This window comes from Wyeomyia smithii, chromosome 3, assembly GCF_029784165.1.
Source record: "Wyeomyia smithii strain HCP4-BCI-WySm-NY-G18 chromosome 3, ASM2978416v1, whole genome shotgun sequence".
Classification (NCBI taxonomy): Eukaryota; Metazoa; Arthropoda; class Insecta; order Diptera; family Culicidae; genus Wyeomyia; species Wyeomyia smithii.
In genome coordinates, this window is record NC_073696.1 from 190529658 (window position 1) to 190554560 (window position 24903).

Sequence of the window (24903 nt, forward strand, 5' to 3'; positions counted from 1 at the left end):
GGGTAGTATTTTCTTTCATGAAAGGAATAGAGAGAAACAAAAAAAATAGTTTTTTATACTTATTTATTCCGTTTTCCGCAAAATCGAAAATAAGGTTAATTCAGATACTCGCTTTCCGTGCTTTTTAATTGGCAAAATCAGAAATTATATAGTCACGCGATAACGCGGGTTATTTCCCTCGCTCTGTTTTATGTTAGCAACACAGATAGGGGAACTGTTCCATTATTCATCTCAGCTCATAATTATAAAACGACAACTCAATTGAAAACTAGAAAAAACGCATTTTTTTAACTAAACCATTTAACTAATCCATGGAAAGGATTCTTATTAGTTCACTTAAGATATCTCATGAAGTAGAATCCTCAAAAACAAACCTAAAATCTCTGAATTTGTTATTAAAGTCGGGCAAAGCAAAGCAAAGCAAACCCTTGGTGCTACATTCCGATTCGGAACTTGACCTTCTGTTTTTAATACACAGACTTCGCAGCCGACTGTTTAGTGTACAGGACAATTGCGAGGCTAGCGCTACGATCCTACTGACACTAACAATCTCTCCCGAGCCAAGACTCGAACCTACGACGACTGGCTTGTTAGGCCAGCATTGTACCTCGAGACCATCTGGGAGACGGCGGGCATCTACACTGAAAAACTCATTTATTTCGATCATCTAACCAAGAAAACGAAATCTTCCCATTGCTCTATACGGCTACAACGTATTCATTCAGCAGCCAACCAAATTTTTTTCATCACTTGCGGACTACATTTTGTATTAATCACTAAACAAAATCACTCACTACACTAAGAATACTTTAATTTTCAAAATGTTCATCTTAAATTTCCAAAAACAAGCTTTAAATTTGAATAATTCCAACATAATTGACATAAATCGACAGCACTGCAGTGGATACCTAGACTACCAATTTGCGCGTAAACAACTACAGCGGATACCTAGGTAACCTGCTACGACGGTATGCGGCTACGTTCATTAACAAAGTTATCAATATGTGTGATGAATATGGGGTCGTCGTGAGATGAATAATTAAGCAGTGGTTTAGGTGAGATGAGTATGGGAATGTTGTGAAAAATGGTTTGTTTTACAAAATTCAGGATAAAACCAACTAAGTTTACCAAATTTCCATTAATGGGCAATTCTATGATAGCATGTAATCATATTTTGTTCATTTGTTTAACGATTTCGTGTAAATTTGGTGTTTACTCCAAGCATTCTTCGTGAACATCGGCCTAATGAGATGAATAATTAAACAAACACAGACAGCGTTTTCAGCATCGCAAAAATCTCTCCTTTATCACGTGTTTACAGGTTGCATCGAATGTTTCCTGCGATCGGAAAACATTCAACTTCGGCGTCAGTGGAATCAAAAATAATGTTAAAAATGAACATCGGTATCACGTTTACTCTGTCCGTGTGGATCACGAGGGAAGAGTGGCGAGCACAAATACATGAGGTTGAGTTCAGATGGGCATGTTAACCGGTTCGGTATTTGCAAGATTTTAGGGCTCCTTTGAGTGGTGGGCCTGGTGCGGACCGCCCCAACCGCACCCCCCCCCAGCTACGCTACTGCACATAAACCACTCTGTTCCGCAACGGCTCATATGTTGAACTTCAATGAAGTCAATTATGGGTATATAACTCTACCGATGGATAAAAAAAAATTTGTATGCAAAACGGTCGATGGCTTGATACAATACACATAATATACGGAATAAAAATTCCAAGCCTAAAATAAAATGGCCAAAAACACTAAAATATAAATGAGGTGGTTGTTTATAAGACACGACTACAGAGTTAACGTAGAATACGTATGTTTTTCTTTCAATAGGTTTGGGAATACACTCGATTGGGGTTGATCAATTTGATTGTGATCAGCTCAGTTTTAATTACGCTCTTACAGCAGGACAAGAAATTATTCAAGAAAAAGAATTGTTTTCAGCTAGGTTCCCATGTGATAAATTCATTGTTCGCGTTAATTTGTCCGCGAAACTTTTCATCAATTTTCAGCGCTGACCAATGAAATTATAGGAATAACTAGCGTATGACAAAATTGTCCAACACTTTATCTATCCAACAACATGTTGGTTACTGTTATCCATCATGTGGTTATGCTGTTATTATTGTTTGAAATCTGATGGAACATTTCCCAGTTTCATTTCCAATTTCACAGAAAACAAACATGTAGTCCCACGTCAAAACATTCATTATACTCTTTCAAATACAGGGAGTAGCCTTGAAAATGGCCGATTATTGCAATTGCAAATTTCATTCAATTGCCGCATAAATAAGCCGTGTTCATATCGCGTACGATATCCGCACTGACATAATAAAATAGACCTCGCAATTGTTTAATATTCTCTTATTTCCCTATCTGCGTAAAATTTTATTTCGTGTATTGGAATATGTACTAATGTACGAAAAATAAATCATTTGAAAAATAATTTCATTCTATTTTAGAGATATTTTCTGAATGGCTCCGCCTTTTTTTCAAGCTTCCACAATTTGTCCCCAGTTTCGAACGTACGCAAAATGATTGCTAATAGGCATCCAGCCGAGCCGGACCAATAGAGCCCTTCTAAACGCAACAATATAACCTGTATCGTGTTGCGCGGCTTGAAGGAAGACAATGTTTCCATTGTCGTATCGAAAATAAAGGTCGAACTTCTGCTGTGATGTCAAACTGGCCTTTTTTAAGACGCAATAGCGTAAATGCTTTTGCGGGACTGAGAACGCTGTATTTCTGCTATCTGCTGCCCTTTTCAGGGCCACAAACACGTTCTTGAAGCAATACTGAATTTATTCGTGCGTTGCAAATTATGAAACGTGTAGTTTTATGTTTGTTACAAGCAGTGGTGGGCACCGCTAACCGAAAATTCAGCGACGCTAATCGCTAAGCCGCTAACCGGAAAATTTAGCTCGATAATTGCTTAACGCTAAACCCAAATTAGCGGAACTTTCGCTAATCGCTAATCGCTAACCTATTAATATGTAAATTGTCATATTGCTATACTTATTGCCCATGTTTTGTAAGATCTGGATCACTTTGATCTTTTGTGGTAAAACAAACGAAAGCAATTACTATTTAGAGCTATTTACAATAGGAGGTTCACAAAACGGTGTTCATACTTGATTTTGTAAAAACAAGGAGTAAAAAAAGTTAATCAGCTTGCATTAAAAAAGATGCCTTCAGGAATGTTTTCTTAAAATTTAATTATTATCTGAATCGAAAAAGTAGAACCAAAGTTGTCATAATTTCAAGCGCATTGCAATTTACAAAAGTTCTTGGTATGTCGAAATTCCAATCTAGACCTTGAGCTTGTTCTTCAAAATACTCCTGTGGCTTGTACGATAACTGGAACTCCATTCTAGGGTAAAAGGACTGACTTGCACTTGTGTCGTAAAGAGAGGAACTCTAAACTAGTGAACCTGTATATTAGAGAAATGACAAGACATTCACCGTTAAGGGAACTGTCAACATCCAAACAAGCGAGCTGTATAATTTTGCATTGCCTTTATCCGTTTTGATGTTGACAGTTGCCTTAACGGTAAGTATCTCTGCGTCTCTTTGGTGTATAGGCTCCCTACTCTAAACAATTAAGACAAGTCAACGTTGTTTGAATGAAACAAACGGTCCAAAAGTAACTTTCGCAGTGGAGTATGTTCATTTTTCGAAGCAATTTACGTACGCCATCAGCAATTCACAGTTTGTTTAAATAGTTCTTTTGTCGCTTCTCTCCGAAATTTAGCAAATTAGCGATTAGCGTTTCGAAGGCCAAAATTTTAGCGACGCTAACAGTTTCGCTAACCAGCTCAAAAGTTAGCGAAATCCCTAAACCGCTAACTGAATATTAGCGTCGCTAATTAGCGATTAGCGAATTAGCGGAATGGTGCCCACCACTGTTTACAAGTGATGAAAAATCTCAACTACCTGCTTCAATAACATAATTTTGGGGTACCAAGAAGTGCAATTGTATTTCACAACAGTAAAAGCACCGTTCGTTCAATTCATCGTCATTCCGGGATTGCCATTTGCCCATGATACTAATTCTATCGTTTTCTCTAGTAAAATTTCCTGCTATTTCCAGTAATTCTACCAATTCAACCACCAAGTACTCCATAACAGTCACTAGATAGACGGGTGCTTAAGTATCATGACCAGTCATAAATTGAAACCCGGCATTTCTTTCTTCACTACACGGGTAGAAATAAAATTTCGGAAATGGGCAAAACGACTCATGATTTCATGATTCGGATGTATTTTCATGGTATGAATATACACCATGAGCTATGAATCATGAGCCATTTCTTCGTAACGCACCATGTGCGTTACCATTTTCCTGACACCATGAGTCATTTGTAGAGACAGTGGTAATTCCCTGCAAAAAAATTGAAAAACCGCGGGTGGCAAAATGAAAAATATTCAAAATTCGCGGTAATTTCGCGGCATTCTTCTCCAAAAAATACTGAATAAAGTGATTTTTTTGGCGAAAACAAGAAAAAATTCGCTGGTTTAAATTAATATACTGTCATTTAACCGTACGATCTATAATTTCTTTGCATGACAGACTAAGGCCCTATTTAGAGTTCCGAGCGAAGTGAAAATCTCATAGAAAATGTTCATTTTTTCACGCTCGTGAAAAATGCAACCTGCAAAAATTTCACTTCGCTTGGAACTGTAATCAAATACGAGCCAGCGAAATCGAAGGTTGTGGATCTCATCTTTTTCACTTGGGTTTACTTTTTTCACGCATGCAAACGGTAGTGAGAAAAGGAGCAGCAAGCGAAAACTTGCGTGCGTTTATATTCTGTCAGTTGCAGCCAATTTTCGTTTCGCTCGGAGTGTAAACTCGTGGATTTCGCTTCACTTAAACTGTAAACTGCAGGCTGGTGAAATACCTGCGTGTTCCACAAACGGGTTTTCTCGACAGATTTCGCAAGCGAAAATTTACGCTTTTTCACTTCTCAAATTTTTCACTTCGCTTGGAACTGTTAACTGTGCTTAACAGTTTATAGGTATATGTTAAATTGTCTTCATTTTGGTGTCGGCAGGCTCGTATTATATTCGCGATCTACCGACTTCCCGGGAACGCTAAATATTTATTTTCCAACCGTAATAGCCCAAGAAAATGTCTGCGATCCGAATACCTGTTAAAGTTATAATACCAATCTCACTGTCGGGTATTTAAAAAAAAAATACTTGCTTGTACTTAGTTCAGCTTGCAACTTCGATTTTATGGCTACACACTCTGAAATTCTATCATGCAGGTTATAAATTGCCAAAATTCAGTTTATTGGATACGTAGGGAAAGGCTTCTTTTTGCCATAGAGATGCCCATTAATCTTCAGCTTTGTTCGTGTTGCTGGTTTTCATGAATTTTGCAGGTTTCGAATCGAAATTTTGGATGATTGGCAAAGAACGTTGCTAATTTTCATTACTTTCGCGGCATTTCGCGTGTTTCTGTAAATTTCGCGGCCCATGCTGAATTTCGCGGAATTCGCGGCTTCCGCGAAATCGCGATTTACCACTGTCCCTAGTCATTTGTCATCAAATCATGATCATGAAATCATGACTTACGGGTCATGAAACCTAGCGCATGTCTCATGAAATCGTGCATTCGATTTATGAATCCTCGTTCTGGCTCATGAAACCATGAGTTTAGCTCATGAATTCGGGAGCTAGACACATTTATGGATCATGTAATCTAGCATTCGGCTCATGAATGAATGAATGAATTCGTGCCTTCGATTCATAAAACCTCGCTTCGGTTCATGAAACCACGAATTTAACTCCTGAGTTCATGAGCTATACTCATAAAATCATGACTTACGGGTCATGAAATCTCGCTCTTGACTCATAAAATTGTGTATTAGATTTATGAAACCTTGTTCTGGCTCATGAAACCAGGTATGTAGCTCATGAAGTCATGGTTGATGGGTCATGAAGTGTTGTTTATTTAATTTTTTCGCGTATTTTTGTTTAGTACAAAACAGCTCAACCTTATCGAAAAGACATTCGTTACCCATTCTGCATGTGTCTAAACACTTTGTATTGTAACACTATTGTATTGTTATAACCATAGCAACGGCCAGTTCGTCAAATCTGAGGCAGATAAAACAGAATTTTTTTCGTGATTTTACAGTATAATCGATTGGAGTTCAAATCGGCATTGGAATTTATGATTTCCTGACACGAAAAAGTGAGTAATTGCATGCTGGGGGTTAGCTGAGAGTGTCATTTGTAGAAATATAGAAGTGTAATTGAAGCTATCATATTTTTATAAACAGCGGATAAATCATGACACACACTGGTGGTTAGTTTAAAAAAAAAAGGTGTACTGCAGGAAGGAAAAGATTTTTATTTGTTGATTATTCATGGTAATTTGTTTTGAATCTTTAGTGGTACGATTTTGTACATAAATATCGGAAAAAATACCGCATTATCATATAAGTTTCCTGTAGCAAGCGAACCATCTCTTATCTCTCTTAATTGAACGGAAGGCAATTTATGAAATTAATATATAAATGAAATTTATAAGATATAAATAAAAGTTTCAAAAGCTAGAACGTCTATTTTGGAACTGATGAATTATTTAAATTCACATCAGTTTTTATCCAGTGTCTACAAGAAATAATTTTTTTTACACTGATAACACAACATCATTTCGACTTTGTCTTTGTTTTCTTTACTGGGATGCATTCTGTAAAATTGGAAATGAAACTGGCAAATGTTGCGTCAGATTCCAAACGACAATAACAGCATAACCACATGATGGATAACAATAACCAATATGTTGTTGGATAGATAAAATGTAGAACATTTTTGTAATACGCTAGTGATCATTATTTTTTCATTTCATAGCGGTAAAAATCGATAAAAAGTGTCAAGGACAAATTTACGCGAACAATGAACCAATCACATGCGAGCATTCCTAGCACAGACGACATGAATAGACACCAACCATTCCCTGTGATATTCTTTGTATTAAAATCTAAAAAAAATTGATAGAGTCTCCCCGTCCCAATAGGTCAAATTATGTTTGCTTCCATGAACCTAGACTAATTTGATGTCTCGAAGGTAAAGGGTTTTCGAAAAGTTCGAAGCAAACCTTTTTCTTGAACAATTCCTAAACCTGCTGTTAGGGTGTTTTAGAAACTGATGTCTTGAAAGAAAACATGTTGGTAAAAGCGACAGTACCGCAGAGTATATGCGGAGCAAAGCGCCGCTAGTTTCTCGTCGTCTATCATTGCAAAATTCATTCATCATAAATTAGGGTGTTTGATCCTGGTTCGAACTAGTTTCAGTGTTTTTCATGATACACTTGGGTTGATCTCAGCGTTTCTAATAAATGATGGCAGTTATGTATCAAAATTGATTTCTAATGTGATAACACACTTATGACGATTATATTGTAGTACTCAAAACTGTATTTCAATGCCTGAATGATTTACTATTCGATATTTGATGACAGAGAAATAATGATCCAGGTTCGAACCATGCTGATTGTGGTTTGAACCATTTATATGATCCTGGTTCGAACTACTGATTGAATCGGGCAAAAGTTTTTTTTTACTCCTCCAAATATGCAATATTCCTTCAATGACTCAAACAAATACTGAACGGAAATGGATAACTCCTAATAGCATACTAATTCACCAAAAAGTTCCTAAATATTTGGACTGCTTTGATTGAAATATAAAAAATACGTAGCGACTCTAGCGGTGGTATAAGGAAGCTTGCTAGTTCGAACCACGATCGTCGGTAGTTCGAAGCAGGATCAAAAAAATACAGTCATATTTTTGTTTAAAATGTATTTTAACTAACCTTTCAATTGAAAAAATGTTACAGGAATGGAATAATATTCATGTCTAAATGTTTCAAAACTGTTCTTGCTTGAATATAATTGGTTTGGATACCATATAATAATGACGACAAACCAGGTCGTATATGAACAACCAAAGCCAAATTCAATGCTTTTTAATTATAAATAATTGAACTTAGGGCTGTAATTTTTATTATGTAAAAAAATCCTATGTTAAGACAGATATCGAAAGCATGTTATGCAATCGTTCTTATCTAAAATAACTGAATTTAAAATGATTATTCGGGATTTTTCGTAATAGATCGAACCAGGATCAATTTTGGCATGGTTCGAACCAGGATCAAAAACCCTACTCAACAAGAAATCGAACATTTTTGCAACGGTTATACCTAAGTTATTTTAATTTATTTTTATCTTCGATATTCACTAAATAATCGTGACCGACATAATATTGAAAACACTAATTTATAGAAGAGTAAGAGCCGGCGAGTGCTTGTGAATTTTTTGTCCATTTACTAGAATCTATCCGGATTTTTTTTTTTCCATTTCAACATTGTTAGATATTTGATTTATTTTTAACTTTATAAATAAAGTACAATAATTATATTAGCTGTCTTCGTTGGCAAATGAAACTAACTTGTGAAGCAAAAAAACAAAAATGAATCTTTTCAAACTTTAGCTTCGTTGTAATTGTTAAATGTTGTTTGAAAAAAAAACACTACAGTCACAACATCACCAAGGGTAAATGAAGTTCTTTCGAGTGTAATAAAATATATTTCTGGAAAAAAGAAGAGAGGCTGAGAGTTACAATACGTAAATCACTAAACAAACGAATTTATTGTGTCTGTAATTACAGTAATTGTGGTCCCCGTGGCTCTGTGGTTAGCGATGTCGGTCGGCTAGCTCTTCCACACGGTTGTGATATCGGGTTCGATTCCCGATCGAGTGGAGGATCGTTTCGAACTGGAATTTTCTCGACTCAGCACTGGAGCACGGTGTATCGTTGTACTTATCCTACACATACAAAATGTGCCAAAAACAATATCGATAACGAATTCTCTCAACTAATCTAGTTGATCGAGACTGCTATTAGCCCCAAGGCTAAGCGTGCGATATTGTTTTAATTACAGTAATTACAGTGTTTAGTCACACGTCACCATTTTATACATTCCCAGGGCTGCATACCTTGTAATATTATCCAACCATGTCCAAAACACGCTCTGCACTGAGGGATATATTTAAAACACGAAACGGCGTGCTTAGCAATTGCCACTCAGTGTACCAAGTGTGTGAGACAGACGGCACGAAGGGCGAAACTTGAAACACCGAAGCCAATGACAGTGTTATACGATCGGCACTGGTGCCTCAAGCTTCGGCAAACACCGGAAACGAGGGCTTTACTTTCGTGAAAGCACCATAGCCGAATGTTTGAACTTCGTAGAAACACCTCGGTCACTGCCATATGGCTCTGCTAGACCTAATGCGAAGGAAAACTTTCCCAAATATACTCACATTGATGATATTATTCTTTACGTGATACCAGTGTTTTCTGAAGCTAGATCCGCCGGAGCCGGTGTTTGCCGAAGCTTAAAGCACCAGTGGCGATCATATAACACTGACACTGGCTTCGGTGTTTCAAGTTTCGCCCTTCGTGCCGTCAGTCTAACACTAACACTGAGTGGTGGTAGCTAGACACGTCGTATCGTGTTGCTATACAAAAACCGCACCAGTGCAGCACGGTTCAGTGTTTAGGCCATGGCTAGTAATTAATTATTAATTAATACCATGGCTGTTAATTAATTATCATGAAAAATCATATATTTTTTGAGAAGTACATGAATAAATTGTTTGAAATTGTAGTTAGCTCGAGAATCTTATCTTGTACGAAAAACTACATTTCTAGCGACCAACACGGGTTCATGCCGGGACGTTCTGTTACCACAAATCTTTTGAACTTCACTACGACTTGCATATCGCACATGGAGCAAAAGGCCCAGATTGACGTCATATACACTGATTTAAAGGCAGCTTTTGACCGAATTGATCACCGCATACTTTTACGAAAGCTTTTGAGACTTGGTGCGTCGCAACAATTTGTTGGTTGGCTAAGATCCTACTTATGTGGTCGGACACTACGCGTGATGTTGAGCTTCTGTTTATCCTCCACGTTCTCCAATACATCTGGAATACCACAAGGTAGTAATATGGGGCCGCTCCTTTTCTTACTTTATTTTAACGATGTGACATTGCTATTAAGTGCTGGATGTAAGCTGACGTATGGTGATGATCTGAAGCTGTATTTGGCTGTGCGGACCATTGATGATTGTCGTGAGTTACAAAGACTGTTGGATATTTTTATAAGTTGGTGCCGCAGAAACTGGCTCATAGTTAGTATTGCGAAATGTCAGATCATGACATTCCATCGTATTGCGAATCCTGTCCTGTTCGACTATAAGATTGATGGTCATGTGATCGAAAGAGTAGATCAAGTAAACGACCTTGGTGTTTTGCTCGATGCCAAGCTCAACTTTAATCTGAACCGCTCATTTATAATTTCTAAGGCAACTCGACAACTCGGCTTCATTGGTAAAATAGGACGTGATTTTAATGATCCATACTGTTTGTAGGCGTTATACTGTTCACTCGTGAAACCAATATTAGAAAATGCGTGTTTGATTTGGTCTCCTTATCAGCTTAGTTGGACTCTGAGGATTTAACGAGTACAAAAAAGATTTATCCGCTTAGCATTGAGAAATCTTCCCTGGCGTGATCCCGCTAACCTACCACCGTATTCCGAGCGAAGTCGCCTCATTGGCCTTGACACGCTTGAACGATGCAGGAGAATCCAGCAAGCCGGATTTGTGGCCAAGTTATTGAATGGCGAAATTGACTCACCGAGAACCCTATCTTTGCTGAATTTTCGCGCTCCGCAACGCTCACTAAGGTCCGCTGGATTGCTACAACCCAGAGTGCATCGCACAATGTTCGGTTACAATGAACCTGTCACATGCAGTGACAGTGAGTTCGAGCATTCACTTCAGTTGAAGAGATCCTCGAATTCGGTGAACCGTCGAACAAATTCCTACGAGAAGTGACTATGTCTAATATTTTTTAATTGACCATATAGAATAATATTGGGACCAATGTTTTATATGCTGACTCGGGGCAACCCAATGTATTTTGTTGAATTTAATGTTAGTTCGTAATGTTTGTAGTTTTATTATTGACAAATTGTAAATGCGTAATATTGTAAATGTTTAAAATTGTAAATGTATTCTTAACAAAAGATGATGGGGTTTTTATGCCTCCATGAGGATGGCCTCAAAAGGCTTTTCCCCATCCACTAACTTTCATGGAGACCAATATGGTCAGATGAAAATAGACAGTAAATAAATAAATAAATAAATAAATAACTAGATAATGTTCTATTACTAATTACACCATAACAATTTTGTTTTCACAATTACCCTACAATTTTGTCTCTCAAAAAATGTTTTCTCTTGACTATGAATAAAACTCCTGGTTCAACTTTCTTGTTACCAAGCACTCAGTATTTGAACGATTGTTCTAGAATCATCAGATATCAATCATGAGAAATAGGTATACAATCCAGTTTGATAAAAATACCAATAGCCTCTTCAGATGTAGCCCTCCGAAATTATATTTGTTTGTGAATATGTCTATGCTATTTCAAGCTGACCTACAATCGCCAACCTGGGAGCGATACATTCTTGGTGCTGTAATTGTTGCTACTTTTTTTAAGTATTTATGTTTCATTTCTGGAATAAACGTAGATAAAAATCGTGTTGGACCCATCTATTCAATCGCTAGAGGAAAATGTGTGCAAGGATGGTTAGAAACGAATGATCTATTGAAGCCCAAAATAATATTTAAACCTAAATTATCTCCTCTTGAATTACCAAATAAAAAAAACATTCACAAACTTATCTTTCATACAAAGTTTCATAGGTTTTTTCTCCATTACAGATATTTCTTGAAATAGGTATACAAAACTTCTTCGTTTGAATGGAATTTTTCAACTGCAGAATATACATACTAAAGCAGGAATGAGTTTTCAATCTCTCCTTGAATAATTCCTGGTACACTGGAAAAATTCAAGTAGAATCTTGTTAAGGGTTGCTTGCTGGCCTTTAACCCAACGGGTTATTTGTTTCGAACGAATCTGCGAAGATGTAACTAAGGAATGCAAATTTCGTTTGATCTTTTTTCAACCTTTTGCTTCCAGAATTATCCTTTAACGAAGTTGTCATTTATGTCTTTGGATGAGGTAGTCATCTCCCGATAACTATTCAATAGTTAAAATTCGCTTCAACAGTAAATAAATTCGTGAATGAATTTTCTACTCCGAGGTACACTTTGGATTTGGTGTTTTCTCTCAGTTCAACTACATCTCCGGTTTTCACGGAGTTCAGTTCGCTAGTTACTTGATTCAGCATTGGCATTTTAAAGTTACACGATCGCAAGTTCTCTAGGTTTAATATGCCGTACGACTGACCTACTGCTCGTATAGATTCTACCACCGTTGTTTTGACCGCACTTGAAAGGTGTTGAGAAAAATTATCCGACCGGACACTTGTCATATGTTTTATCAACACTTTTACTCCCGAAAACTTCTTTAGAGCAAGCGCACCGGTGGAATCACTACGCTGACCGTTGCTATTTTGGATAGTAACCGATGTTCGCACCGGTCGTTGCTATTGGGGATTACCAATTCATCTATTTTTTTTTAACGCCGGCAGTTGCTAATTTCTAAAGACCGTCACTAGCTAGCATTAGCAAAATGTTTGTGTGTCTCGTATTTCCCAAAAATTCTGCGCATCTAGTAATAACCAATTTATCTGTCCGTCAATTGTTTCCGGAATGAGCTGCGTTCTTTCTGCTTCATAAAATATCCCCTTGATTTCAAGCAACTCTGTTTTAACTTTGTTTCCGTTCTCCCAAATTATCGATAACACAATTCTGTTGCAGGTTTCTTCATTTGTGCGTGCATGGTTTTTTTATTCTTGTATGTTTAATTATACTATTATAACTATTATAATTATACTATTATAATATATTATACTATTATAATTATATTATACTATTATACTATTATACTATTATAATCAATTATTTAATAACTATTATACTCAAAATTGGCGTACTGTCATTAATTGTATTTTTTACTTTGTGCTGTCTCGATTCCTACAATTTGCTATTAATATTTGCAAAGTTTGCAGCCAAACAAAATTTAAATGTAGAACGCGAAAATTGTTCTCGAGTATATGGTTGATTCTAGTGACGAAGAAAATGATTTCGCGAAACAAATCTTTTTATACGCGAGTATGAAAAGGATTTTTAGAAAGATCGGGGTGGCTCTCAGCCTGGAAAACGGTAAAATATTGACCGCTATGCTAAGGAAGTTTGCCATCCAGTGTTTCAACAATGTTTTTGCCTTTCTCCTAGAAAGGTATAGCAATCACTGGAAAAACCAAAGGTATAAAAGTGGTCCCAATGGCCTAATGTCATATACCACTCGACCCCTTTCGACGAACTGAGCATTTTCTGTATGTATGTATGTATGTGTGTGTGTGTATGTGCAACTTTTTATTCACTCACTTTTCTGGCTGGACCGATTTTCATAAAATTAATTGCAAACGAAAGGTCTAGTTGCGCCATAGGTTGCTATTGAATTTCATTGTAATCAGATTTTTAGTTTAGAGATTATGTATCAAAATGTAAAAATCACTAAACATCAATATCTCAGAAACTACATAACCGATTTCAATAAAGCTGGTTTCAAATAATCGGGCTGTCTCCAAAACCCTTAACTTTTGAATTGATATGATTGAACATATGGTTCAAAAGTTATGTAAAGAAAAGTTATCCTGAGGTTGTTTAAACTCACTCATTTTTCTCAGAGATGGCTGAACCGATTTTCACAAAATTAGTGTCAAATAAAAGGTCTAGCTGCCCCATAGGTTGCTATTGAATTTCATTGTAATCGGATAGTAACTTTGTCCGTTGTTCATAAAAATGTGAAATCACATAATGAAAATAAACATATTGACTTTCTCCTAAAGATCACTGGCTAATTAAAAGGTAGAAAAGTGATCCAAATGGCCGAATGTCATATACTTCTCGACTCAGTTCGACGAGTCGAGCATTTTGGCACTCACTTTGCTCAGAGATGGTCTGACTGATTCTTTCTATCTTGGTGTCAAATGATGGGCCTATTTCCCGCTTAGGTTGCTATTGAATTTCATTGTAATCAAACTTTTAGTTTTGGCGCTGCGTCAGAATGTGAAAATCGCTCTTGTGTCTCAGAAGCATACATAGTTTAATTCAAATTAATAGGCTTTTAAACCCTTAAACAATGAATTTCATAATGTTTAAACACGTGGTTTGAAAGTTATAGAAAGAAATGTAACCCGCCGACTGTTTAAAACTGTAGCTACGATCAAAATATGTGGCCTCAACATCATTTAAGTTTGATATTGTACTATCTCAATGTTCGCGGCCTTGCTCGGGATTGAAGTTGAAATTAAAAGTCATTTCTATCATTTCACTTTTTGCCTTTCTCCTAGAAAGGTATAACAATCACTGCAAAAACTAAAGGTATAAAATGATCAGTTCGACGAGCTGAGCATTTTCTGTACGTGTGTGTGTATGTGTGTGTGTAACGCTCTCCCAATCTCACTAGATTTGCTCAGAGATGGCTGAACCGATTTCAATGAAATTAATTGCAGATGAAAGGTCTACTTGCCCTATGAGACTCAATTGAATTTTATTGTAATCTGATTTCTATTTAAAAGGTTATGTATCAAAATGTAAAAATCACGAAACATCAATATCTCAGAAACTACTCAACCGATTTGAACAAAATTGGTTTCAAATGAACGGGCTACCTAAAAAACCTTTGACTTTTGAATTTTATGAAGATTGAACATGTGGTTCAGAAGTTATGGAAAGAAACGTATTCTGGAAACTATTTAATCTCACTCATGTTTCTCTGAGATGGCTGGATCGATTTTCATAGAATTAGTGTCATATGGATGGTCTTATTGCCCCATAAGACCCTATTGATTTTTTTTTGCAAACGGATTATTACTTTGCCTGTTATGTTTAAAAATGTGAAATCCAGCTATGAAAAGAAACATATTCCGAAGACTACTTGGACTCACTCACTTTTCTCAGAGATGGTTGACCCGATTTCCACAGAATTAGTATCAAATGAAAGGTCTAGCTGCCTCCTAACACCCTATTGAATTTTGCTGTAATCAGACTGTAACTTCGTTTGTAATGTATCGAAATGTGAAAATCACTAAACTTCATTATCTTAAAAAAACTACACAACCGATTTGAACAATATTGATATCAGATGAACGGGCTAGTTAAGGGTTAACTGATGAATTATGATTGAACACGTGGTTTCAAAGTTTGGCTGCCCTATACGTTTCCTTTTCATTTGATTGTAATCGTACTTAAGCAACCGTTATTTAATAAATTGTTAAAACAACGAAAGTCTATTATCTAAAGTATTACACGACTTATTTGAACATAACTAGTGTCATACAAACGAGTCATCTATCAAACTTACAAATAACAAACTTCATAAAAATTTGATATGCTGTTCAGAAGTTTTGAAAAGAAAAAAAATTCAAAGACTATTCAACAGTATACCTGCTTTGATATATATGGCCTCAACATGATTTAAATGTGGTATCGTACTATTTGAACGTTCCCGGTATCCCTTGTGATTAAATTGTTCGAAATTAAGAGTCATTTTTTGTATTTCGCTATTTCTTAAGCACTAACATTAACAGATCGATTCGTTTATCGAATCTACACTTGTACACATCAATTCGTTTATCGAATCTACGCTTGCACACATTCGTAAGGAGATTGTAACAATTTATCAACACTACAAGGGAAAACTAAAACTGCTTGATGATAAAGTGGCACAAATTAACGCTGCTTTATGTTCTACAGAGGAAATACAAGATCGTATGGCCAAGCGAAACGATCTAGTCATGCATGGCCTACCTTATGTCGCTGGTGAAAATTTGGATGATACCTTCTCAACAATCTGCTCGACTCTTGGATACACTGCCCGGAACCGCCCAATTGCCTTATTGCGGCGGCTGACTAATTCGAAGGGCAAATCTAGTAACTCGAAACTCTCAGGTACCATTCTGATCGAGTTTGCTCTTTTTCGACTTTCTCGCACGTTATCTACGTGGTTGCTCACTTACACCGAAAGATCTGGGACTCAAATCAGATAGGAGGATATTCATTAATGAGAACCTCACGACCACAGCTAGCCGGACGCTCTCAGCTGCTCTTAAATTGAAGAAGGATGGCAAATTGAAGAACGTTTATACCAAAGATGGAATTGTTTGCGTTGTCTCGTTTAGTTGTAAACACTCGACTATTTCAAATGAGAACGATCTGCTGCATGCAGTTAATTCAACTTAACCCTGTTCCTTTTCAATATGGTTTACTCCCTCCATTCCTATCATATTTACTATCCTTGATTCCCTCCTAAAAGTTAATGCCGCTGATCTGCTGGATGCTTTGATGTTGCTGATACATTGCTACGGTTGCTAGTTTTTCTCAATGGATGTATATGTGATTCGGAACAGCTCTATTAGGAAAAATATGCGTCATTGTTCATTGTTAGTTTGTGAATTATGTTTATTGCCACAAATGATACTTTAATGTGTTGTTTTAAGTTAGGTAATTTTAGACATCTTTCTTGGATTGCTGTTGCTGATCGGTTGAGTAGAGGTGTTGATGAGTGATTCGGTTTATCACAGGACCTCCACGAATATGAGTATACCAGGAATTGTGTTAAAAAGCGCTCTCAGTGTATCTAAATTGTCTGTTGGTTGTATAAATATTCAGAGTATATGTGCAAGAAGGATGACTAAGTTTGAAGAGTTAAAGCAAATTGTTCATGTATCAAATATTGACGTTCTATGCGTTGTAGAAACATGGTTAAACGATAAAATCGATGATAGTGTGATTTCCATAGATAACTATAGAACGATAAGGCATGACAGAGCAGGTAGATTGGGTGGAGGAATTCTATTGTATGTTAAAAAAAGCATCAGATTCGACCTCGTGAGTACCGTGCTGGATCGAAACCCGTACAGTATCGAAATCCGTACACCTTGATGTTTTTCTTCAGTTTTAAGCATTATAAAAGTGAAAATTTATATGATAGTTACATGTACATATCCGTTGAGTTGTTGGCCTTCTGATAAATTAAACTATGCGCCAGTAGGCCATGAAATAAAAATATTAAAAATAAAAAATCAATCGTGTATCGGTTTCAGTTGTCATTTCGTTGTATTGTTAGAGAATTTACTAAGGAAACGTTCTTCAGATAAAAACGATTTTCAAGTGGGATATAAGTGTTTTACTCTGTGAATCTTTTTAAAATTGATAGAAAAGGTAAGTCTTTGTCATTTTCGAGCTGTATATTGTCTAATAAATAGTGTAAGTTGTATTTATTCAACAAAAACTCTGCCGTACGGATTTTGATTCTTTTTATTTGCTTGAATCGAAATCCGTACAGCGTGTGTATCATGCATATATTGTTGAACTTTCTTCTTGTTTTCAGCATATAATGGAAGAAAACAAGTATAAATATACGGCAAACAATTTTAAACGAGCTGTGACTGAGGTGCGCAAGGGAAAGTCGTACCGGGAAGCTTCGAGAGGTTCCGGCGTTCCGGTTACTACGAAACGCTACGAAAATTGCACTATTTCAGCTGATATCAAAAATTAGAAAACCGTGTGAAACTTTAGAAGCCAGTTGATCCTCAAAATATACTTATTCGGTAATTTAAAGATAAATTATAAATAAAAGATGTTCATTTTTGTACTTCTTCATCTATACGGAGTTTGATTTATTGTTGTATGAACTTTGATCCAGTCTATATCGCGTGTGTGCGGATTTTGATTCAAAAGTGTACGGGTTTTGATTCAGACAAAAAACTGTGTACGGATTTCGATTCAAAACATGTTCTATTTAAACATGATTTTTTCAAGTTTCAGAGTGATTTCAATCATTTTGCTGGAAAATAGTGATAAAATATAAGTAGACCTATAGGTAAATATGTCAGTTTAAAGCAATATGTGATTTCTTGATTTTATATTGACCGTCGAAGATTATCATGTGCTTAGGTGTACGGATTTCGATCCAGCACGGTACGTCAACTAATGTTTCTGGTACGGAAAACACCGAATTCATTTTTGCAGCATTGAACGTTCGTGGTTGTAAAATTTTGCTTGGTACTTTCTATAATCCACCTCGTCTTTTTGCGATGAATTGCTTCACGATAAAATAAGTCTGCTTGGAGACAGTTATGACAACATTATATTAGTGGGCGACTTTAACGTCAACATGCTCAACGGGTCATTGAAAAAAGTGAACGATTTCCAAACAACATTGAATTCCATTGATATGACATGTCTTGGATGCGAACCAACGTTCTTCCATAACAACGGTGCATCTCAACTTGACCTGATTTTAACTTCCAAACCCTTTCGTAGCATTCGATTTAATCAAGTCAGCGTTCCTGGACTATCTAATCACGACCTAATTTTTGCAAGTTTCGACTTCGACACCGTCGGTATTGCTAACGTGCACACTTTCAGAGATTATAAAAATATTGACCCACATTATGTGATTAATCTATTCCAATCAATGCGTTGGGATTACTTTGTTTCCATTGATGACCCTGATCTACTGCTCGAGTTCTTTAATTAACACATTTATCAGTTATTTGAAACATGTGTTCCATTGCGTACCATACGTTCTAAGCGGAAATATACCCCTTGGTTTACTCCCGCAATCCAACGTGCCATAATTGATCGAGATCTAATGCATCGGCAATGGAAACAAACAAAAACTGATACTGATCATAATTCATTCAAACGATTAAGAAACAGAGTAACTGCTATAGTTGATAAAGCTAGAAAAGTTTATTACAACAATTTTTTTCATTCGAATCTGTCCAGTAATGACTTTTGGGATAAAATCAAACGATTAGGAGTACGTAAAAAAGACTCCGATTGTTCATTGAATTTGTCTGCTAACGAAATTAATACGTTTTTCTCCTCCAACTTTTCCGAATCAACTCACATGCAAAGTTCATCTGCTACTGATGATTCAAACATTAGTTTCACGTTTCATGAAGTTGAAGAGTACGAAATTGTTAATGCCATTTATGAAATCCGATCCAATGCTATTGGTATTGATAATATTTATATAAAATTCATTAAGCATGCTTTGCCTATTTTGATCCAGCCTATTATGCACTTGTTTAATTCAATATGTACCCGCATGGGTGGAAATTCTCAAAAATTATCCCGATCAAGAAAAAATCTAATGCAAACTCCTTGAATAATCTTCGACCAATATCAATCTTGTGTGCGCTATCCAAGGCTTTTGAAAGGATTATGAAAACACAGATCTGCAAATATATAAACGAGCACAAGCTACTATCCCATGTTCAGTCAGGTTATCGACCAGGTTACAGTACAAAAACAGCTATGCTGAAGGTTATTGATGACAATGGAATTCAAATTGATGGAGGTAATTCAGTTGTCATGATTTTACTTGATTTTTCCAAAGCATTCGATACAATTTCGCATGCTAAATTGTGTGAAAAGCTCAAAGTTAAGTTCTTCTTCAACGATAATTCCATTGCTTTGGTGAATTCTTATTTATGTTACCGTCAACAGACTGTTTTTTATAATAATTGTTACTCTGATTATCTTCCTATTCTTTCAGGAGTACCCCAGGGTTCGGTCCTTGGGCCAATCTTGTTCTCGCTGTACATCAACGACTTACCCTCGATTTTAAAATATTGTACTGTTCATTTATTCGCAGATGACGTACAACTTTATTTCAATTGCGCTAGATTAAACTTGCATCATATTGAAAATATGCTTAATAAAGAGCTTAAGAACATTGAAGCTTGGTCCGTTAATAATTCATTGAAATTATATGCTTCCAAAACTGATGCATTGTTGATTACATCCTCAAATCAGCGCAACACAATTCCCATACCAAATATCGTACTAGGTAATGATTCGATTTCCTTCGTTGATCATGCTGTTAGTTTAGGGATAACCATTGAGTCGAGCTTTACATGGGAAAAACACCTTTCGCATCAGTGTGGTAAGATTTACGGTGCTCTAAGATACTTATACCCTTGGGCGCGTTGTTTTAATCGTGACACTAAATTACGGCTCTTCAAAGCGATGATTTATCCGTATTTCGTATAAATGGATTTTCTACTACCTTCTGCCTCTGCCGCCATGCTTGATAGAATACGAGTTGCGTTGAACTCATGTGTTCGTTTTGTTTACGACTTAAACAGATATTCTAGTGTTACTAATTTGCAACAAAACCCCTTAGGTTGTTCTTTTTCAAATTTTCCGAAATTTAGAGCATGTAGGATAATCCACAATTTCATTAGAACGAAAAAGCCTGAATATCTTTACAACAATTCAGTACCTTTCCAGAACACAAGAGTGAGAAAATTCATTTTACCAAGATATCGCAATGCACGATACGGCAAATCCTTCTTCGTGCGAGGTCTTGTGTATTGGAACGAACTCCCTCGGCACATCGCTTTAACCGACAGCACGGTAGTTTTTAAGATAAGATGTCTAGAATACTTTAAGTGTTAATTATGTATATGATTATTCTTTAAACATTCGCTTTGCTATTTTTTCTACTACTACAAGTCGACGCACTTAATACATTCGTAATTTATATACTTTGTAACGAAAAAGATTAATGTCTTATGTTACGTGTTCAATAAAGCAATACAAGTTAACATTACGTCGAATTTCATATTCTATGTTTTAATTACAACATCAATATTTTAGAATCCAAAGAGTGAATACACCTTTATTGGATTTAAGCATTCATGTAAATCTATTTTTACAAATAATAAGTTTGAATGAGAAAGGCTGAGTCTGACCGCTAGGTGGATTAATTTAGGTTTTTTTCGGAAACACCGGTCTATACCGATGACCATTTCCGATGGTTTTTATTCAACAACCGAACGCAACGGGAAACTGAGTCTAACATGCCTTCGAAAGGGTCAGCAGCAATAGTCGGTAATACTTCCGAGCAATTCGCTCAAACCTTCCAGGTTTATTGAAATAATGACATGGTTGACCCATCTTGTGAGGACTTGAGCTTTATGCTTCGTGTAGATTAGAGTGCCAACCAAAATGGTCATCTCGAATTTCATAAAAAAACTATAAATGTTTACCCGCCCGAAAAAAACACCCTGTGTAAAATTCCAGCTCAATCGACATTAAATTAGACTGGTTCACGCCGATACTTGCGTTCTACGACGTGTTTAACCAAGGCAAAGCGTTTCGTCTTCCGAGGCCGACAAATTAGGTTCGAAACCCTCATTATTTTATTTATTTATTTCGTCAATCATATGGTGGGAGTTGCCAAACTAGCTTTAGAAACTTCAATTCAGCCACTGGTGGGCTTGCTCTTAGCACATACAACACACTAATCCTCCTGCGTTATTCATCACGGTTTCTGGTATCTTACGAAATACATCGGAATTTTAGGCGCACGCACGGTTTGGCTGCTGTGTGTTACGTGTTTAGCATTTATGAGTCATATTCATGAAAACGTTCTTCATAGCTCATGATATTTGGAGTTCAATCATGATCTCATGAGACGTAACTCATGATTCCATGATTCCTTGCGATAGCGTTGTGTAACGCTGGTACCAGCCATGAGTCATATCCATGAAAACGCCTTTCATAGCTCATGATCTTTTGAGTTCAAATCATTATTTCTTATAGGTCATGATTCTGTCGAAAAACAAGACTCTGTCGAAAAACAAGATTCATGAATGAATAAAAAATATTTTTACTCGTGTACGATTAGTACCCAACGTCCGTGTGCTACCAGTACAGTCTTGGAATAAATTATACATATCGTCAGTTGAATACAATACTGACACAACTCAAAATTCATAGTTTCGAAAAAAATGCGTTTGAAAATTTGCGCCAAAAATTTCTTTTCTCATTTTCGTGAAAACTAAACTTTAGGACTGCCCATTTCTATTGAACCTGTTTGGGTCTATTATTTGCACATAATAAGCCAGCGATACGAGTTATAAGGGGCCGTTCCTAAACCACGTGGTCATGAAGAGGGGATGGGGGGTTCGTCAAAAGACCACGAAAGACCACGCACGGGGATGGAGGGTTAACGGAATGACCACGTGGTCTTTTTTCCTGACTTTTAATTTATTGTTGCCACTAAGTCAAGAATGAAGCTTTTGCATTTTAGAAATATAGAATGTACTGAAAATTTCATAATAAAAAAATTGTAAAAAAATTTAGCGAATTTTTGGCACTTGACAAATGAAAAGACCACGTGAGTAAAGTCGCAAGGGGGGAGAGGTTGCCCAAAAGACCACGGGGGGGGAGGGTACAGGGGATATACAAAGTAATCAAAAAATTAACGGCCCCTAACCTCATTTTTTCGTTTTTTTTGAACAATTTTAGATTTGTGTCATAAAGGCACGTCCACTTATAATTCTGCATTCTACGTGAATTTTGAAACGGGCCTTTGTGGGAAGAAACTTTATAGTATGTGGCATATTTTCCAATAAAAACTCAAAACCGCAAAATTTTGAGTTGCGCCAGTATTGAATTCAACTGACAATATAACAGAAAAAATGCATTCCCAGTTATCTAGCTATATTTTGTCGACCGTGTTAGGGGAAGCAAGTATTAAGCAGCAAGCAATCAGAAATCGAAATTTGCGTTTCAACAAGGCTTGACAATTTTCAATAGTACAATAGTTCCAATAATCAAATTACAACTTGCTGCGTTTGTGGGGATGCATAGATAATTTTCCAATCGATTGCTGTAAAAATGGAAGAAATCGGTTGGGAATTGAGTTTGTGATTTAAATTTATTTCGTCAATCAATGTAGACTACAATTCTAATGTATACGTTAATCTTAAGCTATCGAGTTCTAGCACGTAATGCGCTTTTTAATGCGTTCCGGGACATGGTAACGTCTATAATCTCGCAGTGTTTGTTATATGCGTTCATGATGCTGTTAATTGGTCCATGTTTGGCGTACAGTGACCGGTAATTATTGTTAGTAAAAATATTACGTGTTCTTAAAGGACGAGAAGGAGCATAAAAGTTAAGAGTTTCCAGCAGATTTGGTGAATTAACACGTTGTGAGATCATATCGTTTACAAAGGTAATCATGGTTGTTTCTCGTCGTTTCTTCAGAGTTTCGATATTAATAAGCATGCAGCGAGATTCGTAAGAAGGGAGAGGATATGATGCCCAATTGAGTTTTCTTAATGCAAAAACCAGAAATTGTTTTTGAACTGATTCAATACGATTGATATGAACTTCTTGATATGGGGACCAAACTATACTGCAGTACTCTAATATTGATCGAACATAGCTCACAAAAAGAGTTTTTATTGTGTATGGGTCCTTGAAATGATAACTGAAACGTTTAATAAAACCAAGCATACTGTTGGCTTTGTTGATTATTGTGTTATAATGATTCACGAAAGTGAGTTTCGAATCGAGGATCACTCCTAAGTCTCTCATTTTGGTACATCTCTCTACAAGTTGTTGGCCTATGTAATAGTTCATAGTTTGCATTGAAAGTTTTCTTGTATATGATATGACATTACATTTCTTAATATTTATATCAAGTAAGCTTTTCAGACACCAAGTATAGAAGGTATTGATCTGCAACTGAAACAATTCGAGGTCAGACTGGTTTTTAATCTCCATATACAATTTCATATCGTCGGCATAGATTAAAATTTTGATCTGGTTAAGTAAAAGGGTTACATCATTAACGAACAAAATGAATAGTAAGGGTCCTAAATGTGATCCTTGCGGAACTCCAGATGTTACCTTCACTGGATCAGAGAGATGGCCTTTGAAACGGACAAATTGTGTTCTGTTCGTTAAATAAGATTCAATCCATTTCACGAGTTGGTTATCTAGTCCAATGCGTTTTAGTTTGAAAATCAGTAATGTTATATCGACTCTATCGAAAGCTTTACCATAATCGGTATATAATGTTTCAACGTAGTTACCTCTATCCATTGCAGCGAGTGTGAAATTAACGAATTCTAATAGATTAGTAGCTGTGGACCTTCCTTTGAAAAAACCATGTTGGTTGATTGTAATACTATTTTTCACCTGTTCGAAAATTCGTTTATTAACGATTGATTTAAATAGTTTCGGAATACAAGAGATGATTGCTATGCCGCGATAATTTTTAATATCAGAGCGTTTACCTGACTTGAAGATCGGGATGAGAAATGATTTTTTCCACATGAAAGGAAATTCACCTGTTTTGATTGAAAGATTGAAAAGCCAAAACAGTGGTTTTACAAAAGAAGAAGCAAATGTTTTAAGCATAGATGGTGGAATTCCATCTGGCCCAGCACCCTTAGTTGCATCTAGGGATTCTAATGATGTTAATATTTCTTGAACAGTTATATTTTGAACTGATACACTATTGGTACATTCAGGTAAATGCGTGAAGTAGTTAAAATCTCTATTTTCATCAGGGTTTTTATAAACGGTCTGGAAAAATTTCGCAAATTGGTTGCAAATAAGCTGAGACTCGGTACTTTCGTTACCTTCAAAATGCATGCGTGATGGAAAATTATTAGTTTTCATTTTTTCCTTTGCAAAACGGTAAAACTGCTTTGGATCAGATTTGATATTACTTTCTACCCTAGAGTTATAATTCTCATAAGCTAATGAGATTTCTGCATCTAGTTCGCTGCATATGTTCTTGTATCGTTCCAGATTGGTCTCACATTTATGGTGTTTGTACATTTTATGGGCTTTCTGTTTTTTGTTTTTCAAGTTTTTGATCTGTTGCGTGTACCATACGGGATCTTTGAAACAAAAGTTAGTGCGTTTTTTCGTCCTAGGAACTGTATCATTTATAATTTCGTATAATAGAGAGAGAAACGTATTCGCGGCTTTTTCAATATCCTCTTTGCC

The 24903-nt window shown here is 36.3% G+C and overlaps 1 protein-coding gene and 1 pseudogene across 7 annotated transcripts in view; both read right to left on the reverse strand.

Annotated features, from left to right (window-relative positions):
* Positions 1-24903, reverse strand: part of LOC129733224 (ras-specific guanine nucleotide-releasing factor 2-like) — a 502518-nt gene that overhangs the window by 137059 nt on the left and 340556 nt on the right. The gene's annotated exons all lie outside the window — the stretch shown is intronic.
* LOC129728944 (uncharacterized) lies at positions 11650-12434 on the reverse strand (annotated as a pseudogene).